Consider the following 24,023-nt stretch of genomic DNA (forward strand, 5'->3'; position numbering starts at 1 on the left):
TTAATCTATCTTCTTCTCTAAGAGTACCTCCCTTATCCTCACCCCCAACCTATGCCTTAACCCTCTTATATTTTTTTTCTGAATTTAGAAGACTTTTATATCGTTCTAGCTATGTTATTCTTTTTTTAAAACCATTCCCATGAGAGTATGGTTTCATCATTATTCCCCCTTCCCCCATTAGCTTCTTTGGTATCAATTTTTCCTCCTCATTTATATAAGATAATTATTCCTTTTTATATCTCCCTACATGGGTTTATGTTTTTAGTCGTCTAATCATATTCAAGTCAGTACATGCCTTTCTTTCAAGTTACCCAATTAATGAAAGCATTCATAAGAAAGCCCTAATATTTTCATATATATGGGAAGTTAACAATTTGATCCCACTGAATCCCCTTAATTGGTCTTTAATGTCTACCCTATCCTCCTTAGCATATTACATATTGAATTTTCTCTCAAATTGTAGGGTTTTTGCTATAAAAGTCACAAAGTCTTTGAGTTTGTTAAATGTCCATTTTCTTTCATTTAGGTCCGTATTCAACCATGCTAGGCATGTTGTCCTTGTAGCTCTACCACTTTATGAAATATAATGTTCTAAGATGTATGGTCCTTCAATGTAGTAGCTTCTAGGGCCTGTGCAATCTCCAGAGTAGTTCCATGATATTTAAATTGTTTTTTTTAATTGCTTCCAAAATTTGTTCCTGAACTTGGGAACCTTAAACTTTGGCTATGACACAAGTTTTCTTCCTGATATGCAGTCTCTGAAGTTGAGATGCAACAAAGTATGGATCAATTCTCTGCTGCTAATGCTTATTGTGGTCTAACAATTAAAATCATGAAAACCCAGGTGCTCCATCAGCCAGCACCACAAAATCCATATGTGGAACCATCAATTACAACAAATGGAGAAGCTGAATACTGTGGATAAGTTCACCTCCCTTAGCAGTGTCCTTTCCTAGGAGGGAACCATTGACAATGCAGTTGACACACTCATTGCCAGAGCTAACTCATTATTTGAGAGGCTCCAAAAGAAAGAATGGGGAAGAAGAATTTGATTACCAAACTGAAGGTCTACATAGCTGTTCTGCTGACCTTATTGCTAATATGACTGTGAAACCTGGACAGTCTACCAGTGCCATGTCAGGAAACTGAATTGCTTACACTTAAATTGTCTTAGGAAGATTCTGAAGATCACCTGGCAGGAAAAGATACCAGACACTGAGGTCCTTTCTTGAGCTAAATCATTTAGCATTCCACCCTTACTACAGAGAGTGCAACTACGACAGTTGGGACATGTGGTTAGAATGTCAGGCACAGGATTGCCAAAAAATACCAACCCTCTTTTTTGGAGAACTCACACAGGACTAGTGCTCTCAAGGTGGTCAGAAGAAGCAATACCAATAAACCCTGAAGGTGTCATTGTAGAACTTTAGAAATGACTGTATAGCATGAAAGATGCCCTCACCAGTGAAGGTGCTGCACTCTATGAAGAAGGCATACTTGAAGGAGCTCAAAAGAAATGTGACATCCACAACCTATGGTGATGTCATTTTGGTCCTCTTTGATAATGAAGGACCAACCAACCAATTTTGGTATCTCTTTGAAGTTGTAGTAGGTAGATTTTTTTTTATTTCTACTTTTCTTTCTTGTATTAAAACTACAAGGAAATTTTCCCTCTTAATTAATTTCAATATTGTACCAAGATTATTTTTTATTATGATTTTAGGTTAAGATTGACTATTCTTATATTATTTCTCCTCAGTCTGTTCATCAGACCGATTTTATTTCTTTTTTTAAGATTTTGCAAGGCAATGGGGTTAATTGGCTTGCCCAAGGCCACACAGATAAGTAATTATTAAGTGTCTGAGGCTGGATTTGAACTCAGGTACTCCTGACTTCAGGGCCAGTGCTCTATCCACTGTGCCATCTAGCCACCACTTCCAATGTTATTTCTGATGTTTCACTTTCTCTTCCGTTTTTAATTCTCTTGATTTTGTTTTATAATTTCTTAGTGTCTTAGAACATCATTAGCTTCCCTCTGGCAATTCTAGTTATCAAGGAATTGTTTTCTTCCTTCAATTTTTGATTATCTAATTCTAGCTGATTAGGTTTCTTTTCAAATTTTCTTGATTCTCTTTGATTATTCTTATTTTCTACCCTAATTTTACCTTGCTTTTTCTTATTTGATTTCTAAAGTCTTTTTTAAGTTCTCCCAGGAACTCTTTTTGTGCTCAGGACCATTTAACATTTTTCACTAAAAAAGATGAGTCACTTTTTTTTACCTTTATTATCTTCCTCTGAATATGAACCCAGATCTTCTCTGCCTTTATAGTAACTATCCACTATTGGGTTATTTTTCTTTTGCTTCCTCATTTTCATTCTTTTTGTTTCTTTTATTTTGTTTTGAGCAGTTATTTAGGGTAATCAAGTTGTATTCCTGAAGTGTGGGAATGCTACCCCAAACCTTAGTTCCCTCTTTTTTAATTTTCTTAAATCTGTCTGGGCCCCCAGTCATACTACCAGCAAATAATCTTACTCCCTATGTTCCCTCTAGGAGCTACAAACTACATCTGTCTTCTCTGACATTGAACTGAAACCAGGATCTTTGTTCTACTGCAAGTACTTACAGACAACAGGGTCCCTACTCCTCACTACTGCACCCATCGGCTCTGCTAGCTCCTTCTCCCAGCAGTCACACCCAGAAACAGATGCACTCAATCAACAACGATGTGCTTGACTGCCCTTAACAGTGGAAGGCTCTTCTGCTTCAATCTTACCCTATTCAGTTATCAGACCTCCACATTATCTTCAGCATGAAAGTTTCTAAGGCTAAGCCTGCCTCTTCAAATCAGCTATCCCTAATGCTTGCTGTTTGTTGATTCTGCAGAATGGATCTAGAGGTGCATGCATTTCTCTCTGGCTAAACCTGGAGGTTTCCAAAAATGTCTTTAATTTCTTTTTCACCTATTGTTATATTTTTCAATTTTGAAATGTATGTTTTAAATATTAAATTAGTTGTTTTTCTATTAGACTTTTAATAATAGCATCCAGCTTTGCTTATTTCAGTATTTTTTCAATTTATCTCTTCCATGACTTTTAAATTTCTATTCTGTGAATGTATATTGGGAGCAGAGTTAATTTGTTGCCTTTTAAAGTATTTTTTTCATTGCTTGTCTAGTTATTAATCACTCCATTCTCTCTCTTTTGTTGATAAAAAATGTTCAGAAATGTAAATTTCCCTCTAAGGGCTGTTTTGGCTGCATCCCAAAAATTTTGGTATATTTTTTCCTTGTTGTCATTTTCTTTATCAAAATTATTTATTGTTTCTGTGGTTTCTTCTTTCATTCCCTCATCACTTATGTTTAAATTACAAGGTCAAAATTTGTCTGAAACTTTTTTCAATTCCTTTTCAGTCTAGTTATTGTGTTTTAGTCAATACAGATTGAGTTTGAAACTTCTTGTTTTCCTCAATCGTCTATATATATTTTTATGCTCCAGCTCAGAGTAATTTTTAAATGCCATATGAAGTTTAGTAATATTCATATCCCTTATGATTCTCAGTAAGTCATTGCCAGAGATGTGTCATATCTATCTTTTTTCAAAATTCCATTCAGATTCTTAACTTTGTTATAAAAAGAGATACTATATCTGGCAGGCTTTTATTTAAATTTATTTAATATTTTCAAATCTAAATTCCTTAGAGAAATTGTTTTATAGACTATATTGTCATTTTGGTGTTACCTTTCCTTTTTTTAAAGCCACCATCATGTTCCTTAAAAAAAAATCTATTTTTCACTGTCAGTAATGTATGTAATGTAGCTATTATTTGCTCTTGGAAAACTTGAAATATCCCTGTAAAAATCTCTTTATGAGATGATTTATTTATTCATTTATTTGTTTGAGTGTGTTATTATTTCTGTTCTCATGAAGTTGCTTTTGAATTACTCACATGCTGTTGCCTTTATTTTGTATTTTAGATTATCATGGAGGATATTATATTTCCTTTCAATTCAATGATTTTTAGAAAGAGTGCCAGTTCCATAATTTCAGTGTTTCCTATGTGAACTCTTTTATTTGATCTGTAATAATGAGTTGAGTTTTCTCTCTCCCTTTTTGCATTAAAGTTCCTAATGGACGGTTCATTTCATTGTTTTTTAAAATAAAAATAATATATTTTTTAGTTATCAATTCAATTATTTTCTTTCATTATTCATTTTATTTCTACTCTAATCTTTATAATCATTCTATCTCCCTTTATTTCTTCCCCTCTCTTTCCTTTGATTTGGATAATTGTTTTTTTCTTTCCTAACAGTTTTAGGTGCAAACATATTCATGTTATTTTCTCTCTAATTTACGTGACTATTACTTCATATAAATTTACCCTTAAGAATTACTTGTGGATTTCCAGGTTGTAACTAAGATGTACAAAGTTAGAAAACTCCTGTAGCTTTCTCCTAACCAACTTTAAGTGAAGCCTCTTCACAGACTTTAGATCTATGAATCCCACTAAAAAAGAGTGAAACAAGTTCTTAATTCAAGATATTATGGAAGATCTTCAGTAAAAGTCTCTCTATTGGGTAAACGGGAAATATAGAACAGTATATAGGTAGCAGTAGGCTCTTAGCCACAGAGCAGCTCAGGTCAAGGCTCAGTAAGACAGCATGGCAGTAGGACAGCACTGAGGGTCCCAACCCCAGCTCAGAAGACAAAGCTTGAGCCCTGGGAACTCTGGTACAACAGGTGGGACTGGGTTGCACTACCCCAATGTAGGAAACAAATTACTGCATGGGCAACACCTTGGCATAAAGGAGGAAACAAACCACTGCATAGGCAACACCTTGGTAAGCAATAATTCAGGGACCAGATCCCAGTCCCAAGCTTGGGACTATACTTCCTATACCCCAAAACCAGAGCTCAACTATAAAATGGGGGGGGGAAGTGCTAAGGGTGATAAAAATTCAATTTCAAAAGAGGAAAGCAATAACACGATGCCTACAAGTGAAACCTCATAAATTGACCTCAAATCCAAAAATGTCTCTTGGAAGAGCTCAAAAAGAATTTTTAAAAACCTAAGAAAAGAAGAAGAAAAATGGAGAAAAGAAATGAGAAACATGCAAGAGAATTATACAAAATGACTAAAGAAATCAACTCTTTTAAAAGTAAAAATAACCAACTGGAAAAATGAATATAATTCATCACAAAGTAAAACTAATTGTGAAAGGGAAAACAACTCAGGTAAAAGTAAAATTAGCCATCTGGGAAAAGGAAACACAAAAGCTAACTGAAATAAATAAAACCTGAAAAATTAAGATTGTACAAATAGAAACTAATGACTATGAGACACCAAGATTCCACCAAACAAAATCATAAGGTGAAAAGAATAGGAGAAAATGTAAAGTACTCTTAGGAAAAATAATGTACCTATAAAATAGATCCAAGAGAGATAATTAATGAATTATTGGTCTTCCTGAAAGTCTCAATCAAAACAAGAGCCTGAAATTTATCTTAAATTATTATGGAAAACTACCCTAATATCCTAAATCAAAAAAAGACAAAATAGTCCCTGAAAGAATCCATCACCTCCAGAAAGAGATCCCAAAATAAAACTTTCAAGGAATATTGTATCCAAATTTTAGACTTCTCAGCTTAAGAAGGAAATATTGCAAGCTCCTCACCAAAAAGAAATAATTTAAATACCAAGGAACTACAGTCAGGAATACACAGGATTTATCATCTTCAACATTAAAGGATTAGAGGACCTGAAATATTATATTCTGGTGAGTAAAGTACCTTGAATTGTAATCAAGAATCAACCACCCTGCAATATATGGCATATTATTTCAGATGAAAAGATGAATTTTCAATGAAATAAAGAAATTTCAAAATTATCTGATTAAAAATACCAGAATTAAACAGAAAATCCAATCTTCAAATGAAAGACTCAAGAAATGCATAAAAAGGTCAACAGAAAGGGGAAAAAACTCTAGTCAATAATCTTAAAAAAGGATACATCCCTACATGGGAAGATAATAATCATAATCCTTGAGAATTTTATTTCTCTTAGGATAGTTGAAAGAGAGAGGATATGACATAGATTGACCATGAAAGTGATGATGCTTTATCTAATACATTACCTCATGAGGATTGAATATAAATAGTTGGAGGAATTGTACTTAGAGGGTGTGGGGTATAAATGGATCATGAAGTGATTTTGATTACAAGGGTTGTATTTCTATTGGCACAGAGAGAGGGAGTGTACTTAGAAGACTGGGACATGAAGGGATTTTGCTTTATTTGATACTTTAGCGAAAGAGGTTTGTATTACTACATGAAGCTACTTTGCTTTACTTGATACTTTAGCTAAAATTAGAGGGAGTGTACTTAGAGAAGGGAGAGTTTAAAATAGATCATGAAATGATTATTTCTATCCATGATGCTTTAGCTCATGAAGATTATATTTTTATAGAAGATACTTGGAAAGAGGGTATGGATAAATTGATAATCATTTGATGTTGCTGGAGAAGTATATTTCTAATGGGAAAATGAGGGAGCATACTTGAACTGGTGTGGTGAATATGAAATGACTGAGGCAATGTTGCTTATAAATCAATCAATCAATAAATCTTGAGAATTATAGTTCTATTGGAACAAAAATGTGTATATTCTGACAAAGGAGTTGTGGTACAAGACAATATTTATATACTTAAATTTTTTATTTGCTAATTTTGAATGGTCAAGTTATTTTAATTGGAGTTTTAAAATATTTAATTTTTTTCTTGATTCCCCCAACAGATTTAGTATTTGTCCTTGTTGTTGCTTTATATATTCTCTACCCTTCTGGAAAGTTGCCCAATCTTGTCTACCCTAGAAAACTTTCTGTAAGTCCTTCATAACAAAAATTATTTTATTGTTTTATTGGTTTTCACAATATCCTCTAGGATCATAGTGAATTTGAAATTGGTATGTCTCTTTATCTTCCAGATCTCTTACTTTATGTTGTATTACCTTACTTGTATTTTTATGTTGCCACCTAAATTTCTATAATTTATTTTTGCTATCCTGTAATAACTTTTCAAAATTTTTATTTGATTATTTTCCACTTCTATTCATATTTTCAAACCTACCTTAGAATCCATTTTCCTTAATAGTCACATAATTTCAAAAATCACAGAATTTGAGAATCGGGAACCCACTAGTCATTTAGTACAATCCATACATAAATGGAATGCTTTCTATAACCTATTCCATATGTGTCTGTCCAATCTTGTTTTGAAAATGTCTAATAAGAAGGAACCAATCTCTTATCTAGTCAATTTTCAAGAATTTAACTTAACACTAAGGCTAAATTAGATTTGTTGAAGCTTTTGTCTATTATTTCTGATTCTTCTCAAAGGTAAATAGATATGAAAGAGACAGACAGGCAGACACACAAACACACACACACACACACACACACACACACACAGAGAGAGAGAGAGAGAGAGAGAGAGAGAGAGAGAGAGAGAGAAAGAGATGACAAAGCAACAAATTGAAAGTAAGAAAGTACCTCAGTTCATCTATGTCAATAAATATACAAACAGAACCAATCTATGATATCTCTAAAAATTAATCATCTAGCATCCTCTTGAAGACTTTAAAAAGAAGGAACCCAACATCCTTTCAAGCAATCCACACCACTTTTTAGAAACCCAAGTTGCTATGAAATTGTTTTTTTTTAATTTTTGTTGGTTTTTTTAACTTTATGACAGCTAAAATTGACCTCTTTGAAGGTTTCTCCCATTTCTTCTAATTCTCTGGTTCTCTGGGCCAAATAGAACATGTCTAGTTCATTCTCCATATGATATCTCTCCAAATATTTATGAGAATTACCATATTCATACTGAGTCTTTTCTTCTCCACAATAGACATGTTCATTTCCATCAATATATACCCAGATGACATAGACTTAGATCCCTTCACAAGCCTAGATTCTTTCATTTGGACTGTCTCTAGCTTATCAATGTCCTTCATAAACAATAGTATCCAAATCTGATTATATGACTCTAGATAAAGTCTGATGAGGACTAGAGTTAATAAATAAACTTTCAGTTTTGGAAGCTATGCCTCTTTTTTGTGAGGCAATGGGTATCACATTATAGTCCAAGGTCACAAAGCTAATGAGCATCAAGTGTCTGAGGGTAGATTTGTGAAATTATGCCTTTTAATGTAACTTTAGGGATCATGAACATTGTTCATTGTTGAATCCCATTGATGACTGATAGGAAGTTAGCAGTTTACTATTTCCTTCACATCTCCTCCCCTCCCATTCTTTCTCAAACAACACCCCCTGCAGAAGGCAGTTTGTTAGTCTTTACATTGTTCCATGGTATGCCTTGATCTAAGTTGAATGTGATGAGAGAGAAATCATATCCTTAAGGAAAAAACATAAAGCATGGGATATAGCAGAATTACATAATAAGATAACATTTTTTTAAAATTGAAGGTAATAGGGGGCAGCTAGGTGGTGCAGTGGATAGAGCACTGGCCCTGGAGTCAGGAGTACCTGAGTTCAAATCTGGTCTCAGACACTTAATAATTACCTAGCTGTGTGAATAGCCTACCAGTACCATCAAAGGATATTGAATCACTTCCCTTTGCATTGTCCTAGGAAGATTCTGAAAATCACCCATCAAGTCCAGACACTGAGGTCCTTTCTTGAGCCAAACTGCCAAGCATTCAAGTGGGTAAGTCACTTAACCCCATTTGCCTTGCAAAAAAGCTAAAAATAAATAAATAAGCAAATTAATTAATTAATTAGTTAATGGTAATAGTCTTTAGTCTGTCTTCAAACTCCACAATTCTTTCTCAGGATACAGATGGTATTCTCCATCACAGATATCCCCAAATTGTGCCTGATTGTTGCTCTCTTGGTATAAGCAAGTCCATTAAGGTTGATCATCACTTCCATGTTGCTGTTAGGGTGTACAATGTTCTTCTGGTTCTGCTCATCTCTCTCATCATCAGTTCATGCAAATCCTTCCAGGCTTCCCTGAATTCCCATCCCTTCTGGTTTCTAATAAAACAAGTGTTCCATAATATACATATACCACAGTTTATTAAGCCATTCTCCAATTGATGGACATTCACTCAATTTCCAATTCTTTGACACTACAAATAGAGCTGCTATTAATATTTTTGTACAGGTGATGTTTTTACATCTCTTCAGGGTATAGACCCAGTAGTGGTATTATTGCTGGATCATGGGGTATGCACATATTTGTTGACTTTGGGGCATAATTCCCCAAATTGCTCTCCAGAAAGGTTGGATGAGTTTACAACTCCACCTTGATAGGTTCTGATGATTCAATATTCACTTTTTTCTTGAAATGGGTCTGATCATGTGGACTATACATTGACATTGCCTAATATTTATATAGTGTATGGAGGTTTTTGAAGTAATTCATAAGTATGAATTAATTTTATCTTCACAAGATGAGAAAACTGAGGTTCAATCAATAATAATCATGTATAAATACTCAGATTAATTATTTAACTTTTTCAAATTAATACAGACAACAAGCCAAGACTAAAGTAGAGGGAGAGTTGATGTGTGACTTTTTGTTCACAAATGATTATGCATGATGTACATAGTCTGAGTAGTAGCAAAGTATGGATCAATTGAATCTATATGGATCCAAATGCAATACAAAGAATTTATTCAAATTTTGGCCTAATACTTAGAAAACAGGGGTTCTCCACCAGACTGCAACACACCATCTATAGGAGGAACAATTGGTTATTGAAATGGAGAAAAATTGAGTGCTGTGATAAATTCACTACACATAGATGATGAGATTGATTTATGCATTGCCAGATGTGGCTCATTGTTTAGGAGACTCTAAAGGAAAATATGAAAGAGAAAAGGTATAGGCTTCCTACAAACTGTAAGTCTATGGAGCCACTTTGCTGAACTCACTGTTATTTGCTGTAAAATCTGAATAACCTACCAGTACCATTAAAGGAAATTGAATCACTTCTCTTTGAATTGTCCTAGGAAGATCCTGAAAATCACCCATCAAGTCCAGACACTGAGGTCCTTTCTTGAGCCAAACTGTCAAGCATTCAAACTCTATTGTACAGAGTACAAGTCTGATGGACTGACCACATTGTTCAAATGTCAAATGTTCATATGTCCAAAAGACAATTTTATGGTGAACTCACACAAGGCAAGAATACACATGGAGGTCAGAAGAAGCTATACCAGAACACTTAGAAAGACTAAGAACATTGAAATCTATTGTGAGACTTGGGAGACACTGGCACAGGACCATTTAAAATGGTATGACCACAGCAAAGAAGATACTGTGGTCTATGACTAAAACAGAATTGTAGTGACTCAAAAGAAATGTGAGATGTACAAATTTAAAGATATTTCCATTCCAAATGTTCATACAAAACATTTGTGATAGAGTCTTCCAAACTCATATCAGTCTGATCAGACACAGTCAGGCACATTGTACATTGTCCACAACATATTGATGTTATTTTGGTTCTCCTCGAGTATGAAAGACAATAACCAATCATGTGTCAGTTACTGTGCTAATCACTGGGGACAGAAAGAAAGTCAGAAGTCAATTATTACTTTCAAGGTATCAACTTTCACAGTCTATTGAAGGAGACCACTTAAGTGACTTGTCCAAGATCATTCAGGTCCGGCCGCTAGGTGGAGCAGTGGATAGAGCACTGGCCATGGAGTCAGGAGTACCTGAGGTCAAATCCTGCTTCAGACACTTAATAATTACCTATCTGTGTAGCCTTGGGCAAGCCACTTAACCCCGTTGCATTGCAAAAACTAAAACAAACAAACAAAAAAAGATGATTCAGGTTAAATATCATAGGTAGAAATTTGATCTCAGGTCTTATAATTCAAATACAAACTATATTTTTATGCTAAGACAACTCCCATAATGGATCAGTGACCAAGCAGATGTGAGTATTCCCACTTATCATACAGAATACAAAAGAGTCTTATATGCTTAAAATATGCAATTATTTTGTTTGGTTTCCTATAACATAATCGCATGGGATTCACAAAACATTCAGAATGCCTTTTGTAATGTTTCATGTCTGTCTCTATCCCTACTTAGCATTTGTATGTGTACCTTTGTGAGACAGAGAGAAACAGACAATCAGACAGGCATGTAGGCAGACAAGCAGAGACAGAGAAAGACAGAGACAAATGGAGAGACAGAGAATATAAGGAAAGCAAAACATATTTTGTGACTAGTGTGTTTAACTAATAGAAAACCATGTTGCTAAGAAAAGCCAATGTCAAAAATCAAAGGATGGGCATGCATGGATTCTTTACTTTCTGTAGGAATCTACTAGAAGGAATCTACCTGGTCATAGGTCATTTATAGGGTTTTTTTTTTTAAAAAAACCTGTCCTATATATGAAATATTTTGGTTGAAGTCTGGCAATGAAGCTGAAGGCAATCTGCCTTACTATTTTTTGAGAGACCTGGAAACATGTTATATTCTGATAGTCCTGAGACATGAGCCAAAAAAAGTTTTTTAGCTGCATCTCCAAGATTAAAACTGTTATGGGTAAGGTTCTGACCAATGGGTTGCAAATATAAGACATGCCTACTGAGGGGTCAGTCAGTCAACACAATGACTATTAAATTATTTTGTCATTAACATGATGAGATCAGCTCCAATGCAATAATATCAATATCAACATGATGGAATTAACATGCCATCATTAACACCACCAGCATAAGAATATAGCGAATCATCTTGTCCAACTGGTAACTGGCCCACAGCCACAAATGTTTGCCCTTTTAATATTTATTAATATTATAATGGACTCAATCCATTAACCAATGTTTCATCAAGGTTGATTGAATAAATCAATCAAGTCACTCAGCCCCACCTAAAGTAAGTGATAAGATGCCTTAATGATGTTGACAAGTGTCATTCCACCAATCTCAATCATAGTTTTTTTCCTTCAATCAATCAAGTACTTTATATTAAATGTAAAATATCATAGAATGAACTAAGATAAAGGAGCACTAGAAGAGTGTTTCAATAGTCTAAAGAAACTCATCCATTCCCTAGGAATACTTTATAAAATATCAGACTTATTGAGAACCACAATTATTCCAAAATGGGAGATGAGGTAATGTTTCGGTATAAAACCACAGAGAAGGAATTGCTTGGTCGGGGGGCAATGAAGGAGAAGCTTCAGTCTAGCTCTTCTCCCCTCCCTCCCTACCCTGCTTGGTTAAAGGGGAACCCAACAAAATTTTTGATGGGTGTAGAGAAATTTGACTTTCCATCTTTCCATCAGCATCCTAAGATTATCTCCACTCATTCATCCACTGTTTTTCAAGATTGACAACAGATTACATATAGGAGAAGAGAGAGTAAGGAGTCAAGAATGATCCCTTGAGAGCTGGGAAGATGATGGTGCCCTTTACAATAACAGGGATAATTGAAAGAGAGATGGGTTTGGACCTGTTGTTTTTAAAATGTCTACTGGATATCCATTTTGAGATATAATAGGCTGTTGATGATATGAGTATGGAGATTAGGAGACTGATTAAGGCTGAATTAGTAGATCTGAAATTTATCCACTTCAGAGATGGCAATAGCTCCATGGGAGTGAATGAGATCATGTTAAATAGCATAGCAGGAGAAGAAAACTCAGGACAGATCTGTAGGTGACACCTACCTTTTCTTTGATGTCCTCCATGAAGATTAAGAAATGGATAGCCTGGTCAGACAGGTTCAATCCAGCCTCAGACACTTAGCTATATGACTGGGTAAATCACTTAAACTCTTCTAGCCTCAATTTTCTTAATGTAAAATGGAGATAATAGAATTACTCACCATACCAGGTTGTTGTGAAAATCAAATGAGATAAAACAAGACGTTTTGTAAACCCTACTGGTTATTTTATTTTTATTGGTGTTAGCTGTGTTGTCATGGGGAGAATATGGATTCTGTGCTTTAACATCATCTCTTCTACCTTTATAACTGTGCAAATTACTAATTCTTGGTAATCTGATTCTTTATATGCATATGCATATGTATATGTATATGTATATATGTGCTTTGTTAAATGCTCTCTATAGAAATGTCAACTGGCATTATTATAGCCAATCTAAATCCTTCTTAGAGTTGTTTTCTTTATGAATATGTTGTATCATAGTACCATTAATTAATTGAAACAAAAAAAAATCCAGACTTTTGGAGAAAACAGATTTATGTTCAAAAAAAAATCCAGGGACCAAATGAAAAGAACAAATAAGTCTTTATGATAAAATATTTTCAATTAGGTAGTACATGCACTTTCAATATTTCATTTGATTTTTTAAAGTTTAAATCAAACAATTCAAAGATAATTATTGCTAGATTGCATTTAGGGTTAGAGTTAAAGACGGATTAGATATACCACACTGTCAAAATTGTGATTGTGTTGTGATGATGAACAGATCGTTGAGAGACTAGGCTGGGAGAGGCTAGCTACACTGTACTGTTGTCAGTTTATCACCAGAAAATCACATACAGGTGTTTTCCAGGTAACGCTGGAATGTCATGGAGCCTTACTTATATGGGAGGAAATCATATCCAGAAGACAGAGGACTTCTACAGCATCCAGACCATCATCAGAATTTCTGTTTCCTATCAAATCAAGTCGTAGGGTGAAATTGGTTCTGGAAAAGGCAGTGAGAGTGATATTTTGAATGACATTCCCCACATGTAATAGACATATTGGGTAAGTCATGCCATATTCATTTGACTGATGTCATGGCTTTTAATTATGAAGCACAGTAAGAATTGCAAGATTAACATTACATGAAATAATTTGTGCAACTTGGATAGGAGGTTGATAAGGCTTTTAGGGAGAATTTTGACTCAAGTCTCTTTTCTCTTCAATTCATCCTGTATTTAGCCACTAAAGCAATTTTCCTAAACTGCAGGTCTAATCATGTCACCCTCCTATTTAATAAGCTCCTTTTTGCCTCTAGGAGTAAAAATAAAATGCTATTTGGCATCCAGAACCCTTCCTAACCCCTTATCTGTACATTGTTCTTACATGTTACTAATTTTGCATCTTACATCCCAACATGTACTCTTTGATCCAATGATAGTAGCCTATTTATTACCACAAACAAGACTCTCCATCATTATGACTGGGCATTCTCTCAGCCCATCATGCCTAGAAGATGCTCCACCTTCCATTCTGACTATTGACTTCCCAGTTTCCTTTCAGTCCCAACTAAAATCCGATCTTCTACAGGAACTCTCCTAATTCTTCTGCCTTCTCTCCATTAATTATTTGCTAATTACTCTACATATATTTTTACTATATATTTATTTGTATATTGTCTTAGATTATAAGCTTCTTGAGGATAGGGACTGTCTTTTGCCTCTTGCCACATTTTTATATCCTCCAACACTTATCACAATGCCTAGCTAAAAATAGGCACTTAATAAATGTTTATTGGTTGATTGATGGTTAGTGGATGCTATCAACTGATTTAGAATAGCTCATTATCCTATAAAATTTACTAACTTTATCACAGTGGATGGAATTATAAATCATAGAGTGGGGAAATATTTGGATCAAGTATCACATAAGGAAGTCATCTAACAAAAACAAGGAATTGACAAAAATATATAATACCTCAGGTCATTCTCCACTAGATAAGTAATTCACAGGTTTTTTTTTAACATGACAAGCATCAATGACCACAAGAAAACATGCCCTAAAACACTAGCAGTATTAAAAATGCAAATCAACACAAATCTGAGGTTTTGCTTAATGGTCAAGCAAATTAACAAACTAATGAAGTTATAATAGTCTATATTAGAAGGGCTGTAAGGAGACTCATATGGTTATTGATAATGATGATGTTTTTCCTTAATTCTCAAAGACCATGATATCAGAGAAGTGATGCCACAACAAGGAGGTGAATTGGATTTGAATTGGGGAGTTCTGTGCAAGGTCACCAGCCTCACTTTCTCCTCCTGAGCCATCTGACTGCATTGGCCAGATAGGACTGGAGATGACCTTTAAGATGCAAGGCAATCAGGATTAAGGATTTGCCCTAGTTCACACAGCTAGTAAATGTTAAGTGTCTGAGATCTGATTTGCACTCATTCCTCCTGACTTGAGGACTGGTACTCTGTCCACTTCATCACCCAGCTGTCAGTAAAGTTATGAAATGATCCAACTGGTTCAGAATATCAATTTAGAATTATACAAGAAAAGTGATTAAGCTATCTATAACTTTTTTTAGGTTTTTGCAAGGCAAATAGGGTTAAGTGACTTAGCCAAGGTCACACAGGTAGGTAATTATTAAGTGTCTGAGGCTGAATTTGAACTCAGGTATGCCTGACTCCAGGGTTGGTGCTCTAACCACTGTGCAATCTAGCTGCCCTTATCTGTAATTTTTGACTCAGTTATCTCAAAACTAAACATATACTTGGAGGTCAAAGACTGAAATAGTGGTCAAATACTCTTTTTGTTAACAGAAAATTGTAAACAAAGTTGGTGGATGTCAAAAGAAGAGTGGTTGAAGGGGAAAATCTATGATATATGCATATAATGAAATATCAATATGCAATAAGAAATGACAGATATAGGGAGTTCTGAGGTATATAGGAATATTTGTATGAAGTGAAATAAACAGAACAAAGAAAATGACACCAAAAACTAGAGGCATGTAGATGAAATCCTAACTTTAAAGAAATACTTTAGAATGATATCAATCAACTATGTTGAACTTGCACATTTCAGCAGTATAATGATCAAAGACAATTTTAACATACTTCTGATAGAAAATATTGTCCATATCCAGAGAAGGAACTGTGCAACTTAAATGTAGACCAAAGCTTACTATATTCAGTTTTTAAAAGTTGTCTTATGTATTGTCTTTTTTCCTCTCTAATATTTTTTCCATTTGTATTTGATTTTTCTTTCATAACATGATTAATGGATCTATGTTTAGTGTGGTTATACATGTATAGCTCATATTATATTGCTTTCTGTTGGTGGGGGGGAGATAGGGAGGGAGAAAATGTAAAACTCAAAATCTTGCTTAAAAAGGATTGTTGAAAACTACCATTATATGTAGTTGGAAAAATAAATAAACAAAATATTTTTTAAAAAAAGAAAAGAAAAATATCAATCTTCATAGGTCCCAGACAATAAAAAGAAGAGGGACTTTTAAAATTTTTAAAGGTTTCTGTATAAACAAAATCATTACAACCAAAATTAGAAGAGAAGCCAGTAAAAAGGGGGAAAACTTTGGGACATATTTCTCTGATAAAGGACTTATTTCCAGAGATAATTAACAAATTGATTCAAATTTATAAAAATATGAGTCATTCCTCAATAGATGGATTTTTTGCAAGGGAAGAAAGCCAGAGCATTTTTAGCTATATATATATACATATATATGACAATTCTGAGTAAAATTACTTCATATACAAAAGGTTGCTAAAGGTTAAAAAAGGAAAATGTTAAATGGTGGTGTAGCTGAGGGAAAAACAGACAAATTGATGTACCATTGGTTAACCCCTGAATAGTCACATTCTGAAAAGCAATTTGGAATTATACATAAAATGTTCCTATACATTGCATACTCTTTGACCTAGCTATTCCATGTTAAGCCTGCAATTAAAAGAGAGCAAAGAAAGCAGAAAAGGAAAAGGCATTAAAAATTTTAAAGCATCTATTTTTTGGTAGCAAAAACAGTAGTCAAAAGGGATACTCATTAATAACTAAAAACTGAATAAATTTTGGTATATGAATGTGACAAATACTGTTGTGCTATTCAAAAAATAGGAAATCATTTCAAAGACAAATGGACTTACATGAATTCATACAAGAGTAATCTTAAGTAGAACTAGTAGAATATTTAATATGATATGAATAAACCAACTGAGAGAAACAACTTTGAACAACCTAAAACTGTTATCAGAGCAATGATCATCCTTGATTGCATAATGAAACATACTAATCAATTCCTGAGACATAGCAGATTTAAGGTGCAGAATAAGACAATGCTTTTTTTTTTTTATTCACACACAATGAGAAAATTTACTTCGCTTATTTATGTATATTTGTTACCAGGAAGTTTTTTAAAGTGGTAAGGAGTGGAAGGAAGAGAAAATCCATTTCCATTATTTTATTAAAATAAAAGAGAGATTCTTCTTTCACAGCATGACTAATATGGAAATTTATATAACATGATTATACATGCATAACCTATATCAGATTACTTACTATCCTAGAATGGGGGAAAGAAGGGGGAAAGGGAAAAATATTTACCAAAATGGATGTAGAAAATTAACTCTGCATATAATTGGAAAAACAAATGTATAAAAAAAATAAAATACTTTTAGGGTTATTACAGCCGTGAAATGTTTCATACATTTTCAGATGAAGTCATTATATTGTTAGTTTTGCTTCATTGTTTTGCTATGTTATAAGAGACCTCTCCCAAAGGAATCAGGTTCATCCATAAATGTTTGTAATATAAAAACAAAACACATTTTTAAAAAAACCTTTTTTTTAAAAAAAGGAGTGTATATATTGCCAGGTGTTATCATTTTGTCAGTTTTTTTTTGTTTAATTGCTTTTCCTTTATCACAAAAGAGGATTCTGTCTGGAAAAGTGATTGAAATGATTATTATAAAAATCAAAATAAAGAACTTGAAAAAGATGGAATTATATAATGTAATAAATATTTTCTGAGACTTTAGGCTTTAGAATTCACTTTTTTACTTTTAAGAATCTATCATAATAATTTTCTCAATGGGAGCATAATTATTAAGCAATGAAATATTTGTTAAGAAAATTCATAGCTGTTCCATAAAGTTTTATCATTAACCAAAAAGTGGCCATGGACAATTCATATTGTCCATGGATTAGCCTTTCTTTTTTCTATATGGTACAACAGTTTTCATAAACAGAACCAGAAAAAAGAATTGGGGGTGGGGAGGGATACAAGCAGAGAGAGGAGAGAGAAAAAGAGCTGAATTATGTAATAAACCCTACCACTGACATTCTGGGATTCCTTGAGAAAGTTATGTAAAAGCCTAATATTTCAATCTTTCTAGCTCTGAAAAGGGCTTTCTATTTCCTTTCTTAATTTTCCCCCTTCCCTCATTCTCAGTAATTTCCCCATTCCCACCTTCTAGGTAATTGAAATGTAGCAAATCTTATTAACTGAGTTTTTGCAAAGAAAAGTTCTGGGAGTCTAAATAGTATTTTGCATTGCATTTAACAAATGCTGCAAAGTATTGCAGAGTATAATCTGAATAATGATCTTTCTTTTCAATTAGGGTAAAATGTTGTGTTTGGTTGCTATATGAAATATAGATTAAAGCAGAAGTGAGGGGTTCCAGCAATGAGCTTGGATTTTAGAGATCTTGTTTGAATTAACTTTTGCTGAAGGTTGCAGAGAAAAACACAATCTTTCCTAAAATCTATTTCTCTTTTGATGGATTCATGATGATTTCATTTATTTATAAAATACTTAAAATCCTTAAACGGAAGGCACTCTCTAAGTATTGAATTAAATACAAAATTTTGTCATTCTTTTTCCCTTTTGTATTAAAAATATGTTCATACTTTGAAGAGAGCACCAGAGTGAAATAAATGATAAAAGGACAGTTTCTTGGTAACTAATAATCAATTTATTAATTAGGCAAGCTAGTAATCAATAAATTGACAGACAGTTGTCTCTTTTGGTCACCCAAGACCAAGACATGAAGAAAATGGTAGTCTTAATATACTTTTAGAGGAATATATTGGTTCTTTTGATTAATGAACCATTAAAGAGGGAGTTGGCTAGTTTTCAATTCCTCCTGCTAAGACTGTGGCTTGATCGTGAGATTCAGTCTCCTCCAGCAATCTGAACAAAATAATCCATGTCTACCCAGATCACTCTGGTTTTCTCCTTATGAAATGGATTACTCTAAACTCTAATAGATGGTTAAAAGGATATGAATTCGTTGTTTAGGGATAGAAATTCACCCAGCTTAGATTCTGTCTACTTTAAAAAGATGTAAGGTCTTCTTGTTGGGTCTGGAGTCTTGTCCAAGGTAGAGGAACAGGTACTATGAGGTTTAGAGCAATCTCATCTATCATCCATCAGTCCTTCAGACTGACTGACAGGAGCTGGTGCCTGATTGAGAAAACAAAAAAGTCTAGAACTTAATTAATTATGGTTTATTAATATAAAATAAGAATTTCTCTTAAAGGGAAACAGGATAATATCTTTGATTCTATAATGTTTACTTAATGTCTATTTTATAGACAATTTTGTAAACAATGAGGAAATTTTCTTAAGAACTAAGGAACCAATTCTTGCTTCACTCTTTTTGATTGCTTTGTTCTTGGATGGGTCCTGCACCCCATTGAGGTCATGTGGCCCTGAGAAATAAGCCTATGTCATATGCCTCTGCATTTGTTCTTTTCCTTTTAGGTGAAGGAGATTTATCTGAAAACCATGAGAGTAAGGAACAGAAAACCAGTACTCAGATACCAGTCAAGTTTTTGGAGCCAACCTAGCTAGTATTGGTGCCCTAGGAGTGCAGAATGACCTGAAACTTTAGCTAGAGCAAAGTGAGATTAGCATTCATCTAACAAATTGGCCAGTTCTCAATGTGAACATAGTAGAATCACTGTTTTATACACACACACACACACACACACACACACACACACACACACACACACACACACACAAACGAATTGAGCTAAGATTGTGTCCCTAAGGTATTGAAGGGAAATGTTTGCATGTTTATTCTTGCTATGTCTTTGAAGCTAATATCCTTTTGTAAAAGCTTAAGAGAAAAAAGAACCAAAGAACCAAAGTAGATGTTGAAGAAATGAGTGCCACTAAGTAATATAGTTTTTGAACTGTACAAATGAAGATTTTGAATCCTTCTACTCCTGAAAAGTTAATGGCTATTTATCTGGCCTTTAATGAAAATAATTCAAGGAGGCCTCTGTCTACATAATCCATCATGCTGTAGAAGGTTTGCTGACTTATACCTTGTGACAGGCCAGTGAGAAAAATATACAAACTCATACTCCAGTGTTGCAAATCAATTCTGCAGCAAAGTGGAAATAACTCTTGTACCAATAAGCAGTGAGACCTGTGGGAGAAAAATTCTTTTCTGAATTTCCAACTTGCAGATAGAAAGAGAAGCCATCAATCAAACTGGAGAGCTTCTATTCCAGAGCTGTTGTTCTTAAAGAAAAACTAGATGAAATCGGACAAGACCAGAATATGCAAAGACATTCAGCTTTTTCATGGGGAGAGGAAAGGGGGAGGGGAAAGGAGGGGTGGTGGAAAGGATTTTTTTATACATTTTTATTCTAAATTCAGAACTTGTAGGCCAACAAAGGTATGAGTTAAGGCTTAGTTTACTGTCAAAATGACTAATTAATCATTTCACAAATAGCAATTAATCATACATTAACGAGATATTCTCTCTGCAGCTACAGGTTCTGTGGAAATTCTTTATGCTCAGTACCCCCAACAAAACCAGAAGTTAGAAGCACTCAATTAATCTTGGAGCAGCATGGGGTGTTGGAAACTGTTCATGGTTTTAAAAGAAGCAAATAGCTGAGATATTTAAACTGTTCTTATTTTCCTAAGTAAAGTCAGAGGTTCTTAATCACCCCCACCCCAAGTGTTCTTTTGTTCTTTTTCTTTCTCTGCTTTGTTATAAATATGTTTCAGGCCTCTCCTAGCCCCAGTTATTCCTCTTCCCCAAATAAAGATGGGTGTCTAATACATCAAACTCTGGGTCATTTCAGATGAATGTGATGGATGGAAATAAATGTACAAATGATGTTCCAGCAAAAGTAATGCCTAAATCCACTAACTAAAATGTAGATATGTAAATACACATACACACACATATATGTATATATATATATATAGTAAACTACTCTCTGCTAAGTGACACCCCACATAAAGTTGCATTTCACCCATTAGTATGATTAATTAGGGGGAAATATAGTAGAATGTTTAAGCTCCCCAATGCAAAAGGTTTTATTCTGTAATTAAATGCTTTAACTGTCCTTTCTCATGAATCCTTGGAAAAAGAATAAGACTTGGTGAAGCTCTGTATAGCTGTGGACATTTTTGTGCTGTTAGATATATTGAGTTGTTTGATTTGGGGGATTCTTGGCTGGACAAATAGGAGTCTCTTAGTGTCTCTGATCAGGAGACCAGAAATTAGAGCTGCACCAAGACTGCATCTTTAAATTATGAATTCTCTCTTATCAATGGGGGTATTTAAGCACAAGCAAAATGGTCACTTCTCATTAAGGTTTTAGAAAGGTGGGGAATCAACTTCAAAGATTGTCTGTAAGTATACCACAGGAATGGCACTGAGCTCCTGATTTTTCTTTAGGCTGGGATAGGCTTGCTCAGCATTCCCTGAATTCATACTAATAGGCTAGGGTGGTCCAACAAATGGAGTGACCTCCTAGATAAAATTCACACTTTGGATCTTAAGGGTAATCTTGCTTTATTGGAAGGTGCTACTTTAGAGAAATTTCAACTGCTTAGGATCCTAGCTCCTGGAACCTTAATCCTAGCTCCTGGAACCTTACTGGTATTCTCATTTAAATTTCATTTAAATCAAGGTGATATCATTATCCCTTTTTTAGTGAAATATAATACTTTGCCAATGTACAAACTAATAATTAATATAAATAAAAATAAAGAAGAAATATGGACAGGATGCCACCAATGTAGGAGATGAAGGTGGCTTTGCTCCTAACATCCTGGAGAATAAAGAAGCTCTCGAGCTGCTGAAGGAAGCGATTGGCAAGGCTGGCTATACTGACAAGGTTGTAATTGGCATGGATGTTGCTGCCTCTGAATTCTTCCGGTCTGGGAAATATAACTTGGACTTCAAGTCTCCTGATGATCCCAGCAGATACATCTCACCTGCTGAGCTTGGGGACCTTTACAAGAACTTCATACAGGACTATCCAGTGGTGTCTATTGAAGATCCCTTTGACCAGGATGATTGGGCAGCTTGGAAGAATTTTACTGAAACTGCAGGCATCCAGGTTGTAGGGGATGATCTCACAGTGACCAATCCCAAGTGCATTGAAAAGGCTGTGAATGAGAAAGCTTACAATTGCCTCCTGCTCAAAGTGAACCAGACTGGCTCCGTGACGGAATCTCTCCAGGCGTGCAAGCTGGCCCAGTCCAATGGGTGGGGAGTAATGGTTTCCCATCGCTCTGGAGAGACTGAAGATACCTTCATTGCAGACCTGGTGGTGGGTCTCTGCACTGGGCAGATCAAGACTGGGGCCCCCTGCTGATCTGAGCGTTTGGCCAAGTATAACCAAATTCTCAGAATTAAGGAAGAACTGGGCAGCAAGGCTAAATTTGCTGGAAGGAACTTCAGAAGCCCTCTGGCCAAGTAAGCTCCATGACCATGAAGCCTCAGAGCTAGTAGGCTACAGTCACCTCAGTAGAAGTCCTCCAAAGAATGGGCAGCACCAAGTAGTAGACCAGTTTTGTTTTGGGGATGGGGGCTCAGTGCTACATAACTCCACCCCGCTCTCTTCTACATTTCTGTGTTCTCACTGCTTCTTCTGGTACCTGATCATTTGGTCCTTTTTTGGAAGACCTCATCTTGTGACTACATAGAATGATCTATTTTCACCCCCACCCCCGGTGTTGATGTGCAGAGTCATATACTTGTGATGCAGCCCCCCCAACAAGCCCATGGGCCAGATCCTTTAGTGGCTTCTATGTGCAGAATAAAAGTATTCAGTAATCCACTGGAAAAAAATATAAATAAAAACAATGTAGTTATTTTTATATCAAGAATAATATCAGTAATATTAATGTGTTGGATGGGTTTGGAATTTTTTGGTACAAGTTTCTTAAATCACAGTCTCTAGTAATAGTTTTACTCAAAATTCCTTTTCAATTATTTCTCTTGTTTTCTTTGTTTTATAAACTGTTCCTCTTACTATTCATTACTAATTGCTACTTACACCTCACACTAAATATTTTTTTTAATTGCTACATTGCTGATGTCTAGAAATTTATTTCTCTTTCTGAATTTTTGAGATTATCACTTCTCAGTCAGGAAATGAGTATCTTGTTTCATCTTCATTCTTTGTCACATGTACAGTGGCATATCACTGCAGCAATCTGTGTTCTAAAATCCTTCAAAGTTGCTTAATTCTGTAATGATTATAGTCCCCCTAATTCCCTTTTAAAATTTCCTATTCTTATTGCAAAATGATATTATTACATTATATTTATATACTATAATTTCTTTAACCATTCTCCAATAGTATGACTTCTTTGTCATTTTTTAGTCATGTCTGACTCTTGGTGATTCCATTCAGCATTTTCTTGGCAAAGATACTAAAGTAGTTTGCCATCTCCTTCTCCAGCTCCTTTTATAAATGAGAAACTGAGGAAAAGAAGGTTAAGAGACAGAGCTGGAGAGAGACAGAGACATAGAGATAGAGATAAAGACAGAGATAAAGAGATAGAGACTGAAAAAGAAACAGAGAGACAGAGACTAAAAGAGAGATAAAGACAGAAAGACAGAGAACCAGAGTCAGATAGACTGACAGAGATAGAGACAGAGACACAATTTATCATACTTATAGCCTTTATAAAGTCTAACATTAGAGCTGAGAGTCATTTTATCTTTTACCATTTTTGTTTTCCCTGAGACACCCAGATTTGTTATATTCCAATATTTCCACAGAAATTCCTGATCAAGGCATGGTATCTTTGAGTTGTATCCCTCAAGATTGCAAGGATCTATTCAAACCCATTGTTCTGATCAATGGGTTACAAATCTAAGAAATGACTACCAAAAACTGAGCCAGGCAGCACAATGACTGTTAAATTCTTCTGTCATTAACATGATGTTTTCAGTTCCAAATGCAACAGAATTAACCTGGCAACTGCTAATTGGACCATAGTCAATTAGTGATTAGTCTATACTCTTTCAGAGGGA

General features: G+C 34.6%; 1 pseudogene; it reads left to right on the forward strand.

The window, feature by feature from the left end:
- Positions 1–1,452: 1,452 nt before the first annotated feature.
- On the forward strand, positions 1,453–22,621 carry LOC141519105 (uncharacterized; annotated as a pseudogene).
- The last annotated feature ends 1,402 nt before the right edge of the window (positions 22,622–24,023 follow it).

This window comes from Macrotis lagotis, chromosome 3, assembly GCF_037893015.1.
Source record: "Macrotis lagotis isolate mMagLag1 chromosome 3, bilby.v1.9.chrom.fasta, whole genome shotgun sequence".
Taxonomy (NCBI): Eukaryota; Metazoa; Chordata; class Mammalia; order Peramelemorphia; family Peramelidae; genus Macrotis; species Macrotis lagotis.